This window comes from Hemibagrus wyckioides, linkage group LG18 (assembly GCF_019097595.1).
Source record: "Hemibagrus wyckioides isolate EC202008001 linkage group LG18, SWU_Hwy_1.0, whole genome shotgun sequence".
NCBI classification, from domain to species: Eukaryota; Metazoa; Chordata; class Actinopteri; order Siluriformes; family Bagridae; genus Hemibagrus; species Hemibagrus wyckioides.
In genome coordinates, this window is record NC_080727.1 from 7,797,906 (window position 1) to 7,817,304 (window position 19,399).

Below are 19,399 nucleotides of genomic sequence, written 5' to 3' on the forward strand. Positions count from 1 at the left end.
AATGTAGGTTATGTATGTGGTTATTTGTGGCTGCTCTTAATGGTGATGACAAATGCGGGGAAAGAACCGAAGTGCTTCAAATTTAGCCATCCCATACTGCATTTATTAACGACAAATATGACTTTTCATCCAAACTTATATACTTACACTCTAAAACGATCTACGATGGGCTATTTATACAGCTCAGATGTAGACTTTAGCTGTTGGGCTGATTTGACTCAGATTGGGTTGATAATGTGTAATCCAAAATGCTGGAACTGGGATGTGGACCTGAATGGGAATAGGGATGATGCATCAAGATTCATTTTCTGGGAAAAAGCTGGATCCATGGATCCCTGGTCACAGCAATCCATGGGAGCAAAATTGGCTGTGTTCTGTAAGTGGGAGGCAAGGCCAACACTCTCGCTTGTCCATCAGTGATACTATCCAGTCATGGTCTGTGAGCTGATGTATTTACCATGTATACTTGTATTCCTCAGAATGTGTCTTCCCTAGTTGTACTGTGATAGGCTGGTGGGTGGGAATTGGCAGGTGACCTAGTTGACAAAAATTTCTGGAATTTTCTATAGCACCTGTAAAGACAACCAGAAAAAACAGAAATCAGCTGTAACTGCTAGATGTTTATTAATTTAGTTAACAGTGGTAGCTTGCTGACAAATACAGGATTGCTAATGTTATTTGAGGGTAAAATGTCGGGATGAAGTTGACAAATTTGTCTATTTGGAAGAAATCTTAAAGATTTATTACAGTACTACATGATCATAATAACCATTATAATAACTAGAAGTGTAAATCACACCAATTCCACACAAATTTGAATGTTTAGGTAACAATTCAGTATTTGATATCACAGAATCTGCATCCATATAATACAAATTTGGATGGCAACTAGATGTGTGATGATAGTTGAGAAACACTGCTTCCATACATTTTGTGTAAAGAAAAATTCCCACCTGAGTCTGTTTCCATTGGTCATTGAAGCAATGTTATCCTTTTTACCCACAATGCAAAGTTGCCCAACCCAAATGTGTTTGGTTAAACCAACCCATGCTTGGTTGAGTTCATGCTTGACATAGCACTGGTTAGGGAAATCGAACCTGGGCCACAGCAATGAGAGAGCGGGATCATGCCGCTGGACCACCAGGAGGACATGCCAATCATATAATTATATAAATTAAAAAATCTAATGATCAAACATCTACCTAATAATTAGTTCAAATTAAATGATCAGATATAAGACCTAGGATACACCTTTGAGGAACACCACATATGAAAACCACTATAACTTCATCACTCATAAATTACTGAATATATAATTTATAAATATATACCATTAAATTTCAGACAGAACTATTCTTATTCAGACATCAGACTAAACAGGACACCTGAATACACCCGTAAGTAAAATCACCAGTAGGTAAAAAAACTAGGAGTATTATAATGCTAGATCTGCTCAATAATAGACATATTCAACGTGGCAAACCATTAGGATTGAAACTTGTTTTGACTACAAAGAATCCCATGTACCTCAAAGAAATGCTGAACTCTTTTGCAACAGTGGAAATCTTTGATCTAATTATCTTTAGCCTTCTAAACACCCAGTGTTCACGTACAAAGTGAATGTAATCACTCATTCACTGTGGACATGTATAAAAGCTTCTAGTACTAAGCTCATGAATCTGATCACAATACATTGAACCTAATCAAAGCTGTAGCAGAAGAACAGGACTGGCTCAGTGGGACAGCAAGTGTGGGAAAACACATCCCCTGTTCCAAAACAATGCGGATATCGATATTAAGAGAATGACTCAACTGACAAAAGAGACCAATGAAGATCATTCTACTGAGCCTGGTGCGCCGGTCAGTGTTTTTATCACCTATGGCTTTAGAGAGAACAGAAAAGGGGAGGGTGAAACCCTCTCCATGGGCTTGGTGCTTCTTTATCAATATAGCTCAATCCTTTCAGAGACTCTCTTTTCACCCCGGCTGTGTTCATCATTAGCCCCTGCAACCTCCTGTTTGTTTGGCTGGGACTTAGGGATGTTTGGACTGAAAGGGGACAGTCATGTTGGGAGGAGGAGATTAATAGATAGACGTTGAAATAGGGAGTTCAGGGGTAAAGCTTTGAAGCAGGTTAGTCTGAAAGGGGCAGTGATCAAGATGTAGATGCCCCAGGATACAACCCTGGGGCAACAATAATTTTTAGATTAAACAGTTCTAATTTTATTTTCAGCGACACAAGGTCAAGTTGTACTGGATCATTCATTCATTCATTCATTCACCTTCAACTGCATTCTTGTGGTGTCTGGGGTGTAATGGATCCAGAGCCCAATCTGGGAACATCCCAGTACAAGGCAGGTAAATACACCCCAAATGGGATGCCAGTTAGTTAAGCATGGCCATTTCACCTGCTGGAAGGTTTTTGGACAGCTGTAGGAAACCAGAGAACCCAGAGGAAACCCACACAAACACAAGGACAGCATACAGTAGCCCAAGCTCAGGCTACACTATGGACCTGGAGCTGTGAGGTGGCAATGCTACCATCTGCACTGCCATGGCAACCTCTACATGATATATACATAATTTTGACAAAATTCCTGGTCCACACTACAAGAACTACAAGATTTACCCAAAATAAAGCACCAGACACTTTAAAACAATGCATACACACATCAAAAGCAAGATGTGGACAAAGCCATGGCTGAGAAGATGATGTCAGCTTGGTTTGTACATCCTGTAGTGTGAGCTGATGACAGTTTAGAATGAAAAATATTGTCCATTTTAAAGTCTTAACAGCTATGCTGGCAATTTCTTCAATAAATATTCTGTTACTCATTGGTTATTGGTCTTTTATGCCTGACACCTAGATTGGGTTTGAATGGGACTATTTATATTTTATATTCAAAACTGGGGCAGTTTAGCATGACAATACCTAATCCACACCACAGGATAATCTGGGAAGATAATTGTTTAAGGTAAGATTAAAATTAAGATCATCAGGATCATCGACCAGATTATTTAAACACCACACCAAACTCCAGATACAACCAGTTAAAACACAGCCAGTCTGTCCAGTAATAGACTTAAAAAAAAAAAAAACCCAAAACATATTTTATATATATATATATTACTGTGATGAAAACTCCAGGAACAAAGAACCTCATCTACCTCAAGGAAAATGCTAAACTCTTTGGTGCAGTGGTTGTCTTTGAACAAATTCCCCTCAGCCTTCTAAACACTTAGTGTTCACGCACAAAAGGAGACGTAAGCTCTCATTCAGTGAGGATGCAAATAAAAGCTCCCAGTGCTAAGCCACTGCTAGTCCTCCGGGGTTAGTTAACTGCCAGGGACATCAGTGGTGTATACAGAGAAAAAGACTACAAGATTTATACAGAAACAAGTTCCTGAGGAGGTAGAAAACTGGGAGAAGAAGAAAGAATTGTTGTTATGAATTATGCTTTTTTTCCCTTCATAGGAAGAGTAAATTGTGGCTGAGGTGGAGAGTAATTAAAGGAAAAGGGCACTCGTTATACAGCAGATGGGAATTTATTGCCGAAACTCAGAGGAACGCACACTGAGAGTTTGCAGTAAGGTCCAACACATACACACACTGAGCTGTAGAGGATGGCTATGTCCTCACATAAGTACAGGTAGACAAATCTACCTTTTTACAAACACAGTCATGGACAGCTGAATAATCTTCATTCTGCAGTAATACTTTTTGTTAAAATCAACTTCATAAATATAGAGTCCACAAAACGATTCTCACGTTCCATAAAAATAAGCATTACACACAATCATTCCAGCCAAACAAAAGGAAAAAAATATTTCTTTTTTTACTAATAAAATGATTCTCTTTACTACTTTTACTACTTTTAATAGTAACCTTTTCTCTTAGATATATATGCCGATGCCCTTAAGGAATATTTTGAATATATGTATATAACTTCCCAAGTAATGATGCTGTCTTAACCATGTCCTGCTTCTCTGGAATAAAAACATAAGGTTGTACTTTGGGGCTGGTGGCTTAGGGGCCACCTAATCTTGATAAATTCCAGCATTCAGCACAAACCTGACTCAGCCATAGATACAAACATAAATCCAAATCAACACAGAAATGGTTAAAGAAACATAAAATTTGTGATATTAAGGACATTATCCTGATATGAACCCTTCTGAAAACCTGTCTGAATTGATGAGATGCACTAATATTAAATATAAAGGAGTTGTTGTTTTTTTTTTTCTCCATTGAGGAGTGGACCAAGATCCCACTACATGTGTTTCCAATCTTGTAAGGCATTACAGGAAGAGACTCTGTGCTGTTATTCCCTCACAAACAGGACTCACAAGAATATTAATCAATATCAAGATTGTTGTTCAGTCCAATCCAGAAATGGCCAGTGTTGGTGCAAGTTTTCATGCCAACTAAGCAGAATCCATACCTCGTATTCTTTTGAAAGCCAAGATCAGCTAAAAAACAGGTGGAATCACATGTGGCTCCTGTGTGATTGGATTGAAAACCTGCACCCTCCACAGCCCTTTTTTTTGGAGAAATCTGTACAAACCTGATGTGGATGTGGTAGCTTTGTGGTAGGGGATGTGGTAGCTCGTGTTGGACTACTGATTGGAAGGTTGGACTGCTGGACCCTTGAGCAAGGCCCTAAACCCTCAATTGCTCAGTTGTATAAAATGAAATAAAATGTAAGGGCGTCTGCCAAATTGGCAGAAATGTAAATGAGTATATAATTTTGAAACCAAATAGTTTTATGGAAAATCTTTTACTACACTTTGAAAAACTGTGCAAATAATTCTGGAGGGTACTTAAGTAACATAATCGATAATTATGTTTAATAATGTTGTTGTGACCAGATGTACTTTCTTTAGGCATCACACCGACATGAACAGATGCACAGTGTTTCATTGTTTTCAACTCTAAGGCTATAGGCTATAGGATATAGCTGCCTTATCAAACTTAGAAAACGTTTATTTTTTGTCAGCTGCTTTAAGCACAGCCCTGAACATTTAAGGGTCATGCAGAAGTGGTTTTCTGTCAGTCCTGCTATCATCTGAATTCATAAAAATAAATATATAATCAAGGTAATGATGGTATTAGTATAAAGACAGTCCAAACCAAAGTTGGAAGCGATATCGAAAAAGATTTGATAACATAAGTTTCAACTCTTTCTTGAACCCAATGGATGGAAGCATTAAAGTTGTGAATAGATATGTAGGATCATAAAAGGCGGTTTCTGCCGGCCCTGTTAAAATCCCATTCATCAATTGTTCTCTGTCACAAGAGCTTTTCTAAAAGGAGAAGCAGAAGAGAGCCAGGTGTCCCAGCGACACATTTACAGTGATTGGGCAGAGAAAACGTCCAGCTCCATCAATTCTTTATCTCTCTCTCTCCTCAACCCCACACTCTGAATGTGGAGTTTTATTGACAAGAGGTGCTGTGTGTCTCTGGAAATACTGAAAAAAATGAAGTCTGCTGCATTCTCTCTCTCTCTCTCTCTCTCTCTCTCTCTCTCTCTCTCTCTTCTCTTCTCCTTTCTGAATGTCGAGTTTTATTGACAAGAGGTGCTTTGTGTCTCTAGCAATACTTAAAAAAAAATGAAGTCTGCCTCACTCCTTCCTTCCCTTCTTACTCACCCCCCCCACTCAGTCTTACACTCCCTCTATTCCACCTCCTTCATCTCTCTCTCTCTCTCTCTCTCTCTCTCTCTCTCTTCCTGCTATCGTCCCCCGTAAAAAATGTTCCCTCCCTCCCTCCCTCTTTCTTTCTTGCTTGGTTGTGAGATTTGCCTAACAAAGAGCGCCTCTGCCCAAGGTCAGATAAGGAACCGTGGCGCAAGAAGCCACAGCCGCTGCTCCTTTCATTCGTCTTTGCCCCTCCGTTTCTCAGAATTATCTCAGCTGCACATAATAATTATTACTGCGGACGGAGGAGAGGAGATAACTGAGAGTCAGTGAGAGAAAGAGAGAGAGAGAGAGGGAGAGAGAGTACAGGAAGAGAGAATAAGAGGATGAGAGGTAGTGTGAAAATTTAGCTTTGCTACTATGGAGGAGTGTGAAGTAAAATTATACACCCTAAAAAAAGAAAAATAGCTCTAGTTTTATTGCAAGACATAAAATCAACAATTATAGATGACTAATAATATATATATTATTTCCATATGATTTTAATGAATAAAGAATAGATTGTTTGGAAAAGCAACACAATACTTGTGCAGTAAGTAATGCAGGTAAATAAATGCATGTTGGGATTTAATATGAATAGAACTAAAAATCTCTCTAATATATGAGAAGTCTATGAGAAGTACAGCTGGAAATTGTCTAAAGCTGTTAAAAAATCTGTTCTTTGAGTTGTTTTTTCTTTCAAGACACAATACTGAGACGGAATTAACAGCAACTTTTGTGGCACTCATTGTGACAGACCACCTTACATTGCATGCACAAATGTATACACAAATCTCAGTGAACTGCCTCTGAACCCCTAATCTTCCACGTCCCGTGACCTTTGACCTCGGAACCTCAGCCGTGTTATCAGGAAGCCAGCTAAGCCCCCTAATCCTCAGCCTCGTGTCGGCATCTCTAACCTGGAGAAGGCGCTATCAGTCCGGATGAGGCACTCTGTATAGCACAGATACCGTGTGTGTGTGTGTGTGTGTGTGTGGTGTATGGGGGGGGGAAGAGGTTGGCGGTTGGGGGGGGGTGTTCTGGGATGGAGATTACTATCACTGCAGCTGTATTGTAGACTTCAAACGATGGCAGGTTAACCAGTTCAACCTACACACACACACACACACACAGAGTAGAATGCCATTATAATTCCACAGCCTTATCTGCAAAGTCAGGATATAGAGTCCAAGTCCAACTGTTTATATTCAATCAGTTCTAAACAAGGAACATGTTGTCTCTGTCACATCGTATTTACCCAATAAACACCTAGAAGTCCTAAAAGCATGTTCTTACTGGTCACAGAAAGCTGTACTGTGTTAGGAGTGTTACCATGTTAAATGAATCATTTAGCATCACAACATCAAAAAAGAAGCTATAGGATATGTAAAGGAGGTTCGGTTAGATTTCAATCTCAAAGTAGAATTGTTTAGATAAGTAAAATGGATTGTCTCAATCGAACATATCAAATATATTAAATATATAATACAGCTTGTATTTTTGCAATCCTGGTTTCTTTGCCCTGGAGTCAATGCATTTTTTGAATGAATTTTTCATTAAATGCCTGAAAAAAAAAAAAAGTCTGTACTCGACACAAACTCAAAATATTTTCACGTATTATTCTATGATTTTTAAAAAAAAATATATCGGGAATACTTCGTTCGTAAGCTTTTACATGTCTTGAAAAAGATGTAAGATGTAAAGACTTAAGAAGTAGCTTAAGTTTTTTCTGAAAAGGGAAAGTTTCCAGGAAGGATGGCATTGCAGTTTCTTGATATCATGACAAGCTAGACTTTTGGTCACAGTAACTTCAAGAGGGAGAAAAAAAATTGTTGGTGAGGTAACAATGGTTTATAGCTGTATTATAACATAAGCTACCACAGGATTAGGCTCCCCAGCTCCCTATAGTGAATCAGTATATTGTATACACAAGTTCTGGCACCGGTAAAGAGTCTGGTTCACTACACATTGGGATACTGATGACTCAGTTTCCGGCGACATGATGCTTATCAACATCAGGCAAGACTGATATCTTGACGTTTTTTTTTTATGTTGTTTATGGAAAATACTTCAGTTTTTCTGTTATAAATCCTTGAAACATTTCATGCTAGTGGAAATTTTAAAATCATTAAACACTTAAAAAGACATTAGACTCAAACAACCTGTATGTAGAACATAAAAATAACACATGTAAGTAATCATTTCAGAGCTAAAAAAAAAAAGAAAAAAGATAACAAGCTTGGGTTTGTAGATAAAGTGGCTGAGTTTGTCTGCCATTATTTTTCAAGCTGAGAGGCTTCAGAAAATAAATCATTTTCATGTAAGGGACCATAGTGAGCCTTGATACTTCCTTGTTTTTTTGGTACATCATGGCATTTTCGAAAAAAGAGAGCACACCTTACAAAATGGATGGATTTAATGACTGGGACAGCCCTTAACATCCTGACTACTGAAAACACTAACACTTCAGGACGTGTGAAAAGAATCATCACGCTTGTGTCATGCCACTCCATCTCCCTCGTCATTGATTATTTTCCGATAACTGGATGCTTTTATTCTTTATTTAATTACTATAAATGATTCTGTAACTACAGGGAAACGTCCAGGAAAACTAAGATTATAAAGCTTGTACATAACTACACCTAAGAGTGTATTATCTCCATGGACACATGTGCCATGTCTGAAATTGTTACTTATTTAGCATACAGTAATTTAGAAATAATTCCCTGAATAAAGCACTATACAGTATAATGACCCCACAGTGTACTGTAAATACAGTGTACAACTAATGCACACACCTCCACTGCATTAAGCGAATAGCAATTTCTTCAAATTTCCTGCAGCTTGTAATGTACTCGTCAGACATGTCAGCGTACACAGCGTCGTGACTAACTTCATTTATAAAATGTAAACAAAAGATGTTTCGTACAGCGAGCACTAAGGCGCCTGCTACTCGTATTGTATAATTCTGTACTTAATATAGAAATCCACTTATAATATTTCTGTACTTTATGGTTATTTGTAACATTGTTGTGCCTCAGGATGAGTTTCAAGAGCACTCATTAGTTGCCTAGAGTTTACTTGTTGACTGAATTTTGGCACTTCACCCAGAAAAGTTTTTATATTAAAATATTGAAAAAATGTCTTACTGATTTCAGACAAGCAAAGAAATCTTGAAATGTTTTTATGTATTAATGTATTAAATCTATTACAGTTCAGATTCTATTTATTAAAGCATGAAAAAAGGCATAAATATTGTGTTCATAATTCTCTTATATATATATATATATATATATATATATATATATATATATATATATATATATATATATATGTGTGTGTGTATATACCACCAAAGTGAATGACATTGACTGAAGGTGTCATGATTGTCATGATGTTCATGATTATTCTGGGGAAACGAACTAAACTCTAATAGATTTAATACGTAATACATTGTGTATTCTATTACAGTTTTCATATATTATGTATCAAATCTATTACAGTGTAGTTCATTTCCTCAGAATAATTATTAACATCTTACCTTCAACCAAAGTCATTCACTTTGATGGTACAGACATATGTATGTATATATGTATATATGTATATATGGTTTCATTTGGGAGATTTTCTTGGGTTTGTTTTCATTTGGGAGGTTTTATCCGAATCTGAAACCCACTTACCGCCATATCAGGCCATCCTATATAAATAATTATATTAAGACACTAAATATAAATCTGAGTGATCTAAATCTATATTCAGATTTCTGTAAAGCTGCTCTGTGACATCTATTAATGAAAAATTAAATTGAATTAAATAGTCGAATTTACTGAGATTTTTTCTGTTTTAAAAATCTGAATACCCCACTGTGACTGAAGCTGAATAATAAAGACAAAAATCTAAATTTGTGTGTGTGAGAGAGACAGTGGCCAGTATGAAGCCCGGAATTTTCTCATTTGCTTTTTTTCCCCCTTCTTTAAGAAAAAAACCTCCACATGTTTGTTTAATATGCATTAAAACAGCCTGCAGGCCCCTGGAAAACACAGATAAAGTGGACATATCACTGAGTGTTATGATAAGAGAGCAGGGGAGAGAGAGAGAGAGAGAGAGAGAGAGAGAGAGAGAGAGTGTATGTGCGTGTGAGCGTGTGATATCTCTGAATGGTATGATAAGAGACAGCAGTGAGACGGCAGAATGCAACAGCATGAGAGATGGACAGAGAGGGGGGAAGAGACGGGACGGGTGTTTCTCTCTCTCTCGCTCCCTCTCTCTCTCTCTCTCTCCTGGGGGAATGGTGGAGCAGCACAATGCAAACATGTCGGACTGAATAGCCGAATGGGAAGAGGACAGCTGTTTGAGATGACAGCGATGGCTGTTCATACTCGCCTCCCCACCGTCCTATTAACACACAAAAAAATCACACACACACACACACACACACAAGAATGACATGAAAACGTGTGTAGAGTTACACACATTCACATGCAAGGTCATACAATTACACACACACACACACACACACAAATAAAATACCAGGATTATTATCCAGGAACATTCCATTTTTCCTTGTTTTTCAATGTGATTACAGATACAATCAATAGAGGTTTATTTTATGCTGCAAAAATGTTCTTAGCAAGTGAAAATCTCTTGAATATGGTTCAAAAGATGAATACAGTTCAAAGTCATTTAGTTTTTCACATTATACCACTACAATACATCAAAAATATGATTGTTAAACCTATTTTCTGGGCACTTTGTTGTAATATCTAGCATGAATAGTTTTCCTATTTTGGCAGATAATTTCTTTAATTTGAATCATTTATGCCAATAGACGTAAGCTATTTTAAAGTATGATCTAAGTAAAAGCATCTAAAAATAGCCTGAATATTTATAATAATCACAAGCTAATACACATCAGGCATATTTGCCTATATTAAAGATATTTTCACATGCTTAGATATAATTTTTTTTTGCATAAAATTACTAAAATAATGATAAATAACGATAAAAATAGTAAAACGTTTCCTAAAACATTAATGTCAGAAATTTATTTTATACCAAGTACGCTGCTGAATTCTAAAATCTGACTGCAGCTCTGACAATTCAGCTTCAAGGTTTATAGAAATGTGCTCAGTCTAATACATTATCATTTCTATAGTAACAACTCATTCACAGGGGCTTGTGTTTTAAGCGCGCCACATAATATAATAATAATAAACTTTTTTTTCCAACAAAATAAAATAAATAAATAAATAAAAAAATCACAGAAAAGCATATTATTGTTGATATGGAGAAGATTTTTGCAGGGAGATTTGTTTATTTGACAGTTATAGAAGGAGTCTCCAGTGTCAGCCCGTCGAACCAGTTGGTAACTTTTCCATTATAGGAAAATCAAAGGAATTTGTGCTTTTCTGATACTCTGTAAAAAGGTGAAGAAATGGCTGTTATGTAACGCAAGTGATAACAAGAAGTCTCATGGACATTTTACTATATTAAAATCTAAAAGAAAAAAAATGTTAAAGAATACAAAATATTATAAAAAGAATAAAACACTCAGATATAATGTTACTGGAAAATATAAGTGCATTAATATTATTATTTTAATTAATTTAATTAGATTTTTTAAATTATTTTTAATTTATTTAAAATTTGTGGTTTATTTTCATTTTTAATTTTAAACAGCAAGCCTCTTTGTGTTTTTTTCCCCTTACTTATATGATTATATAATTTTATATCCACCTTGGCAGAGTATGATAGTTTTGTTTCTAAACCAGATTCAGAAATCTTTTAAAAATAAACTGGTCACAGTGCACATGTTTGCAGCATGCACTGGAAAATAAGTAAATGTGCTTGAATTAGCTGCAACACTGCAACAGTACCAGTCTGTGTTGTGTGTATATGGGATTAAATCCTCATAGTCATTAAACCATTGTCAGACCTCATGCTGGTACAGTGGACTCTAGGTTCTTCCTGGTGCATGACAATGCCCAGCCTCATGTAGTGAGGTTGTAGCCAGTTTCTAGATCACAAAAGCATTGATACCATTGACTAACCCTCATGTTTCCCAAACCTGAATCCAATTGAGACCCTCTTGGATGTTATGTATGGGTGCATTTGAAGACACCAAGTAGCAACACAGAAAGTCCAGAAGCTCACTTGATCCAGGTCTGGGAGGAGATCCACCAGGACAGCATCCGCCATCTCATCAGGAGCATGCCCAGACTTTGTCAGGAGTGCACACAGGCATGTGGTGGCCATACACACTTCTGACTTACATAATGAGCTGGTGTGATGAAATTCATGCAAGTTGGATCAGCCTGTAATTTCAATGTCATACTTTGATTTTCGGTGTGATTTTAAATCCAGCCCTCAATGGATTAATGATTTTGGTTTAGGATCATTATGTTCTCAACGAATTGCATATTATATATAAGTATAGATTTTCAACTTGAACATTTTGTACATTGAGATCCAATGTGGGATTTAAGTATTCCCTTAAATTTTTTTCAGCATAAGTGTGCATAATGTACTTTGCTTTCTCTTCCATAAATTATCTGCATTTTTGGAGTCTAGGTTATGTAACTAATATGAATGACTCCATGTTTTAGCACCGAAAAAATTAGCAAATGTTACAAACATATTTTGGCTCATCGTCCTGAAAAGTAAATAGCTATCCAACGAGACTAAAGGCATATTTAGTTGGCTTTCAATTCCTCTGTGAGGCTGGTTTTTACTTCTGTGTTGAAGCATGTTTGTGTATTTGCATCACAAGGCAGAGAATGTTAGTTTATGGTTTATGGGTTTATGGATTTAGGCACCACATAGTCATGCTTATGCTCAATGCTTTGTCTAGGAACTGTTGGGGTCTCATGCAGGAGAAATGAAATGAGACTTTCTGGTCATTTTTTCTCTTTATTACCATCATCTTACTCTGATGACTTAATAAAGGATAAGTGAAAGCATTAGGATTTTTTCCTTCATTCTAGCTGTAGCGCTTGAGCAATCTTCCTAATTATTCAGACCATTGTTTCAGGATATAAAGAGCTACCATCACATTCCCTGAACTGAAGACTAAAGTCTAGTTAGCTGCTTGCTAGGTATAAAATTATTGGGCTAGTGTTACTTTCCTTTCGGCTTGGCCTGCATTGATCATCCCTCTCTTTCTTATTTTCACATTATATTCTGTTCATTTTGAAACGTGCAACAATGCTAAGTAAACTGGTGTGATTTTACGGTTACATTTACAGGATTTGGTAGACGTTGTTATGCGTAGTAACATACAGAAGTGCATTTAAAGTCTCTGTCAATGAAATGTACCAGTACTGGGTCGCTGGGTCAGGGATGAAGAATACCATCAGTCTTTTCTCTTTTCTCAGTTAAAACTCTTTTCGGGGTGTGTAGGGATGGATTCAGGAAAAAGCACACAGACAACTTTTATTATTAATTTATTTATGTATAAGTGCAAGGTTAAATATTTAAACATTAAAATCTTGACTGTAAGTCCTAAATGCTAGAGAGATGGCATCTCCTTTTTATGGGGGTCCTGGTATAGTGTTATACATTACCCGGTGGAGTGTGAGAGAGAGTTCTGCACTGTGGACATGGTCTGCCTTCAGGGACACCCTCAAACCCAAAACCTTCAAGCAATAGCCAGACCTGTAGCTCCAGCTTTCGAACCTTTAAGGGCTAGCTCAAAAACCCAACAGCTTGGTGGCATTAGATTTGAATTTCCAATGATCTGATGAACCAGTGCAATAAAAATCAGTTTATTTTATTAGATAAGTCTTACTAAATCTTGATTGACTCTAAACTCTTTTTAATCCTTGATGGTGAAAACCAGATTTAATGGATTCACCATTTATTTGGTCCTTTGTTTGAGAAAATGAAAGCAGACTCCTAATGCAAATGCCCACAAATATCCACAATCAACTCTACATCTTCATCTTTCTCAATACGAAGACCTTCACAACAAACAACAACAAAGTCAAGGGTCTAATTAATGTGGTTTCCTAAAATGGAAGATGTTTAAAAGGGTCTTAAAAATAAATATCTTTTAATATAACATTTTGTTCTTTCAACAAAAGTCTGCTGATGTGTGCATCCACAATTGCCACCTGTAACCCTGTACAGTTTAGATTAGTGTGTGTTTGTGTGTGTGTGTGTGTGTGAGAGAGAGAGAGAGAGAGAGAGAGAGAGAGAGAGAGAGAGAAAGAGAGAGAGAGAGATGAGCAAGTCAGATCTTAGTGCAGTAGCGAAAGCAGACAAGCACTGATCCATATCGCTGCTCTGAAGCATATGGCTGCATCTCCTCCCTCAATGTTACATGCCATCAATCACCAGAGAGAGAGGGATGAAGAGGGAGAGAGAGAGAGAGAGAGAGAAATAAAATGGTAAGAAGAAGGAAAAAGGAAGAGAGACGACAAGGAAGGGAGGGGAAGAAAAGACATGTGGGTTGCCGGAAGACCTACAGTGGAGACGGAGATCGATGAGAGAGGAAAGAGGAAGGAGAGTGAGAGAGAGAGAGACGGAGAGAGAGGTATGGGTTTACCATGATGTATGACATCTAGATTTCACAGAGTACACATTGAACTGCAAAGCCCACACTCTTACGAGAGAAAGAGAGAGAGAGACAGAGAGAGAGAGAGAGAGAGTGAGAGAGAAAGAGAGAGAGAGAGAGAGAAAGCAATGGCTAAAAGAGGAGTCATACTAATTAGTGGAAGCCTGAAGGCAAACCTGTAAGGGAGGAGGGGTGTTGAAGAGGGTGACATCACCCCCAATCTCTCTTTTGGATTCATCTCTCTCTCTCCTATTTTTTCCAGCCTGGGATAAGACAGAGGTGCTAGACTGGGCCTCGTCTTCTGTTTGTGTGTGTGTGTGAGAGAGAGAGTGTGCGTAAATGAAAGAGAGACAGAGATAGAGCCATGTTCACACACACACACACACACACACACCATCGTCACATCATGTGCACAGTCTGTTTGGGAGAAGCTCTGCCCTTGTTAGTGGTCATTACTGACTGATTGAGTGTTTGCTATTTGGATTTGGAACACCAAGTGACCTCTGTTTTTTGTTTTATGCAATGTGTGAATAGTCTGTGTATGTGTGTATCTGTGTTGTGTGTGTGTGTGTATTATGTGAAGAATTATACAGTTGCCATATCTGATCAACCTTCAAATCTGCTAGAAAAACTGTCAGTATATATCTATACTGTGTTGTGTGTGTGTGTGATGTGCAACTGCGTATCAACACGAAATAATTCAGCAGTGCATTTTTGTTTACCTACACCGCAGTGAAGGAAGGCGATCTCAGGTTAAAAGCTAAAGGCACCTGCTAATTCAGGCGCGAAGAAGTTAACGAGCTACATTCAAAACACACATGCCCAGTGTCTGCGGATGCATCTAAGCACGGCAGCTTTAATTACTCATTAAAAGGAAGGAAGGAAAATAAATTAATTAACTGATTAACGGAAATAAACAAACAGATAGCCTGCACATGACCGTAAACAGGATTTCATGGTGTGAACTCGAGTCAGCTTCCAGAAGAAATAAGGAGAGGTGTGTAAGATCATGAGAAACTGATAATAATGATAATATAATAAAGAACCCTTTTAGCCAGATTTGCGCTACATCACTGCGATTATGATTTACCGTTTTTAAATAGACTTTAAAGCAACGTATAACACATGTTCAGGACAATACTAGAATATTTAATTTAAAGAAAATATAAATAAAAAAATGTGCTAAAACAGGTCACTAGCTCTTTTTGCAGTGCTGACAAAATGTTTTATTATTTAAAAAAAAGTATTTTATTAACCTTTCAGCATAATTATAGGTTCATAAAAACAATTAAATGCATTCTTTTGCAGTTTTTACAACTAAATATACATATTTTAACACTTTATTACAAGTATACTTGTGTTCTATTCCACCAGTGAAAGATCCACTTATTTTTAATCAGTATAAACAAATGAATTTTCCTGCCGCTGGTCTGATATAAAATGAGTCAGGACTGTTGGTTTTCAGTGTGAGACGTGTATATTTCCCCCTGTTGGATAATATTACACAGAATTTTAGTGGTTGAAGATAACACCTTCAAATTTTAGATGATTATGAACAAGCACTTGAGGCATCTCAAAGAACAGCAATGGATTTGATATCACCATTTACTTTGAAGATAGAAACATTTCTGCTGAACAGTTTTTGTTTTTTGGAACTTGTCTATGAATATATTGCCATTAGTAGGCTAGGTAAAAAACAGGAAAACTTATGAAAAGCTACAAATTCTTAAAGCACCGAGTGTCTACTTTCATAGGGATCATTATTCTCCACTGTGACATTACAAAGAAATTCAATCAAATCTTGAACACAGACACATTTTTTTGGCCTCTGGTAAAAAGAGTTAAATACACCAAACATTTTAATGAAACACAATTTAAAATTTTCGAATTTAATAATCTAAAATATATCTCAAAATTAATTCTTAATTTAGTTATGGTTATCTTTTTTTTTTTTTTTTTTTTAATTCTTATCTCTGTTTATCAGCATATAAATAGATAAAGCTGAGCAGAAAAGCATCTCAGAATGAAGATCTTGAAGAGGATGGGCTACACAGCAGAGGACTACATCGGGATCAAGTCACAGATGAATAAGAGGAAACTGATGCTAAGGTCGATATACAGTAGGCTCACTGAAATTGCTGCCACATGCAGAGTCAGAATTTGGTCTCAACAGCATCCATGAACCCAACTTGTCAACAGTTCAAACTGGTGTTGGTGGTGTAATGATGTGGGGGATGTTTTTTTTTTTTTTTTACCACACACTGGGTCACAATACTAGCCAACCATCGTTTAAATATATTACAGCCTACCTTAGTATTGGTGCTAAACACTTACTCTACCTGTATGGCTACAATGCTTCTTTTATTGGCTATGTTATATGGCTATGACAAATTATAATGTACAAGGACACAAAGCTCAAGCCATATGAAATCTTTATTTTCACTTCAATTCAATTCAATTCAATTCAATTCAATTCAATTCAACTCATTTGTATAGCACTTTTATCAATGGACATTGCCTCAAAGCAGCTTTACAGAAGTATAAAAACATGATAAAGTTTAAGTTAAGTTACTATATTATCTCTAAAGGGCAAGCCTGAAGCCTGTGGCAAGGAAAAACTTCTTGAGATGAAATGAGGAAGAAAATCTTCAGAGGAACCAGGCTCAAAAGGGAACCCATCCTAATTTGGGTGACACTGGACAGTAAATACTGTAAATGTTGATAATGTCCTTTCAACAACAGCAAGCAAGAGCTCTTGAGGAACTAATAGGTCATTGTAGTTTCTGAGTTATTTTATGTAGTGTAGTTATTTTATGCCATACACTGATGTAACCTAGTTAAAGCAACGCTCTGATACGTTTCAACCTGTTCTTTATCTACATCATCTCAAGTATATACATGATTACCATGAGCAATAATAATATACTTTCCTGGTCCTGAGAATAGAATGGACAAAATGGGGAGGGCAAAGGGCTAGTTGAAGTGTAAGTGTAGTGAAAAGCTCTGTAAGTAAACATAGAGGTGACACTCATCCATTTCTCCTGATCACACCTGAAGAAAAAATAATGTAAAACAAAAGTAAGGCCACAATAAGCCACTAGAACAGCTTCATAGATATTATACGCATCTCTGAAACTCTGGAAATTTCAAAATATATTCCCTCAGTTGATGTTTTGAAGATGGCGATTCAGTTGTTTTCATTTATATTTATATCAGACCATTCATTGAGCCCTTATGTCCATTTGTGTAATGTTTTAGCATGCTTTGTGACCTTTCCCTCTAAGGGGAAAAGCAAAATCCGCTCACAGCATAACTGACCCATTGTCCCACATTTTATTTAGTAAAGATCCTTTGTCTTTTATGAACTGCATAAATCAGATTTAAGATGTTTGTCAAACCTACTGAACCCTTTGGATCATGGCTGAGATTTGCTCTTCCCTTCTTTAGAGAGAATCAGTTGGTTCTTTTTTTCACAAAGTCCTGCTCTTACAAGATGGCAAATTTCTGTGTACTGTTAGAATATTTCTCATGTATACCCTTATTCATTGATTTTATCACAAAAATTAGCATTTTTAGCCAAATTATTTTTCTATTGATTTGACCAAATTTATTTTGATTGTGAGGCAGTTTAATTATTGGTTGAATTATTTACAATTATTTTACAGGTTTGATAATAATACGTATAAAATATACTCTCTTTCTGTATGTAGTATGGGCTACACATTTATTGACAAAGGTCCAGACATGTGTCAATTCCACTTTTCAGTTTCTCAGTTTCTATATATATATATATGTATAGAGAGAGAGAGAGAGAGAGAGAGAGAGAATGCTTACACACTTTCACTGTGTCCAACCTGTTTAAGAAAAGCCATTCTTCGAAAGCAGACATTTGCCTCGAAATGGAATAGAAATAGCTAATCAGCAAAGCTAAATAGCTCCCATTATTAGCAGGATTTGGGTGAACAAACATACTTTCCATGCAATAATAACAACAACAATAATGCCTTTTTTAATTTCTTGGCTTATCTTTTAATCATAATTTTTTAAAAATTATATATATATATGTGTGTGTGTGTGTGTGTGTCTGTGTTCATTGGGATATATTGAATGTTGCAGTAATGAATGAATAAATAAATGAATGGATGTTCCTGAGTTACACAGGCAGTGATCACACAGGCAAACTCCACCCTGTTGTGTGTGTGGATTTTTGATTTGGTTGAAGAAAATGTATGAGGCATTTGAAAAAAAGAAGGCCTGGGTCATTCAAGCGGCTTAAAATTAATGCTGGTCTGTGGTGTGTGTGTGTGCGTGTGTGAGTATTGATCCTGCAGAGTTATTCTGCCGCCAGAGTTCATTAACCTCTGTGGTAATGACAAAACGTTTGTGGACAGCATGTCTCAGAGGGAGTGTGGAGCTGCAACACTACTGGAACGCTATTTAATACACACACACACACACACACACACACACGCACACACACACACACACACACACACAGAAACAGAATTTCTCCTATGCTCTTCAGGTTCCTAGGTTCATATATTTGAAAAGACCTGATTTTGGCTCAGTCTATCATGGATATTTTTCAAGCACAAGAAGAAAATTGCCAGTAATTCAATTTCCACTTTCCTTAAAGTGTGATCTAATATCTGGATAGAAATATACCCCCCCAAAGAATCTAATTATAAATAAATACAGAATGAATGAATTTAACAGTATTCAACCTGCCATTTTCCAAACCATAATAGTCATTGTGTCTTCCCATTACACCGACTAGCACTCTCCTCATCCTCTGTCTCCTTCCCTCCATATCTATGAAGCAACTTCCTCCATAATTACCAGTTATTAATTTTAAATGAGTCCGCCGACGCACGGCACGGTTTTAATGCGGCCTGTTAATATCAGATCAGATGAGATTGGGAGAGGAGGATGATGGAGCGGATGTCTTTTTTTTTCATCCTTCTGTTGTTAAGGACAAAGTGTCTGCTACACCTCCGTGTACATGTCTTAATGCAAAGATGGAATCTGAGGATTTTTCTCCTACTTCCTTATCTCAATTAAGATGAACAGTGTATAAAAACAGTATATAAAGAAGTGGAGGCTCAAGCAGTTTCCCAGGAAATATTACGTAAGAAAAACAAACACTGGCTATACATCAGGTCAGGTTTG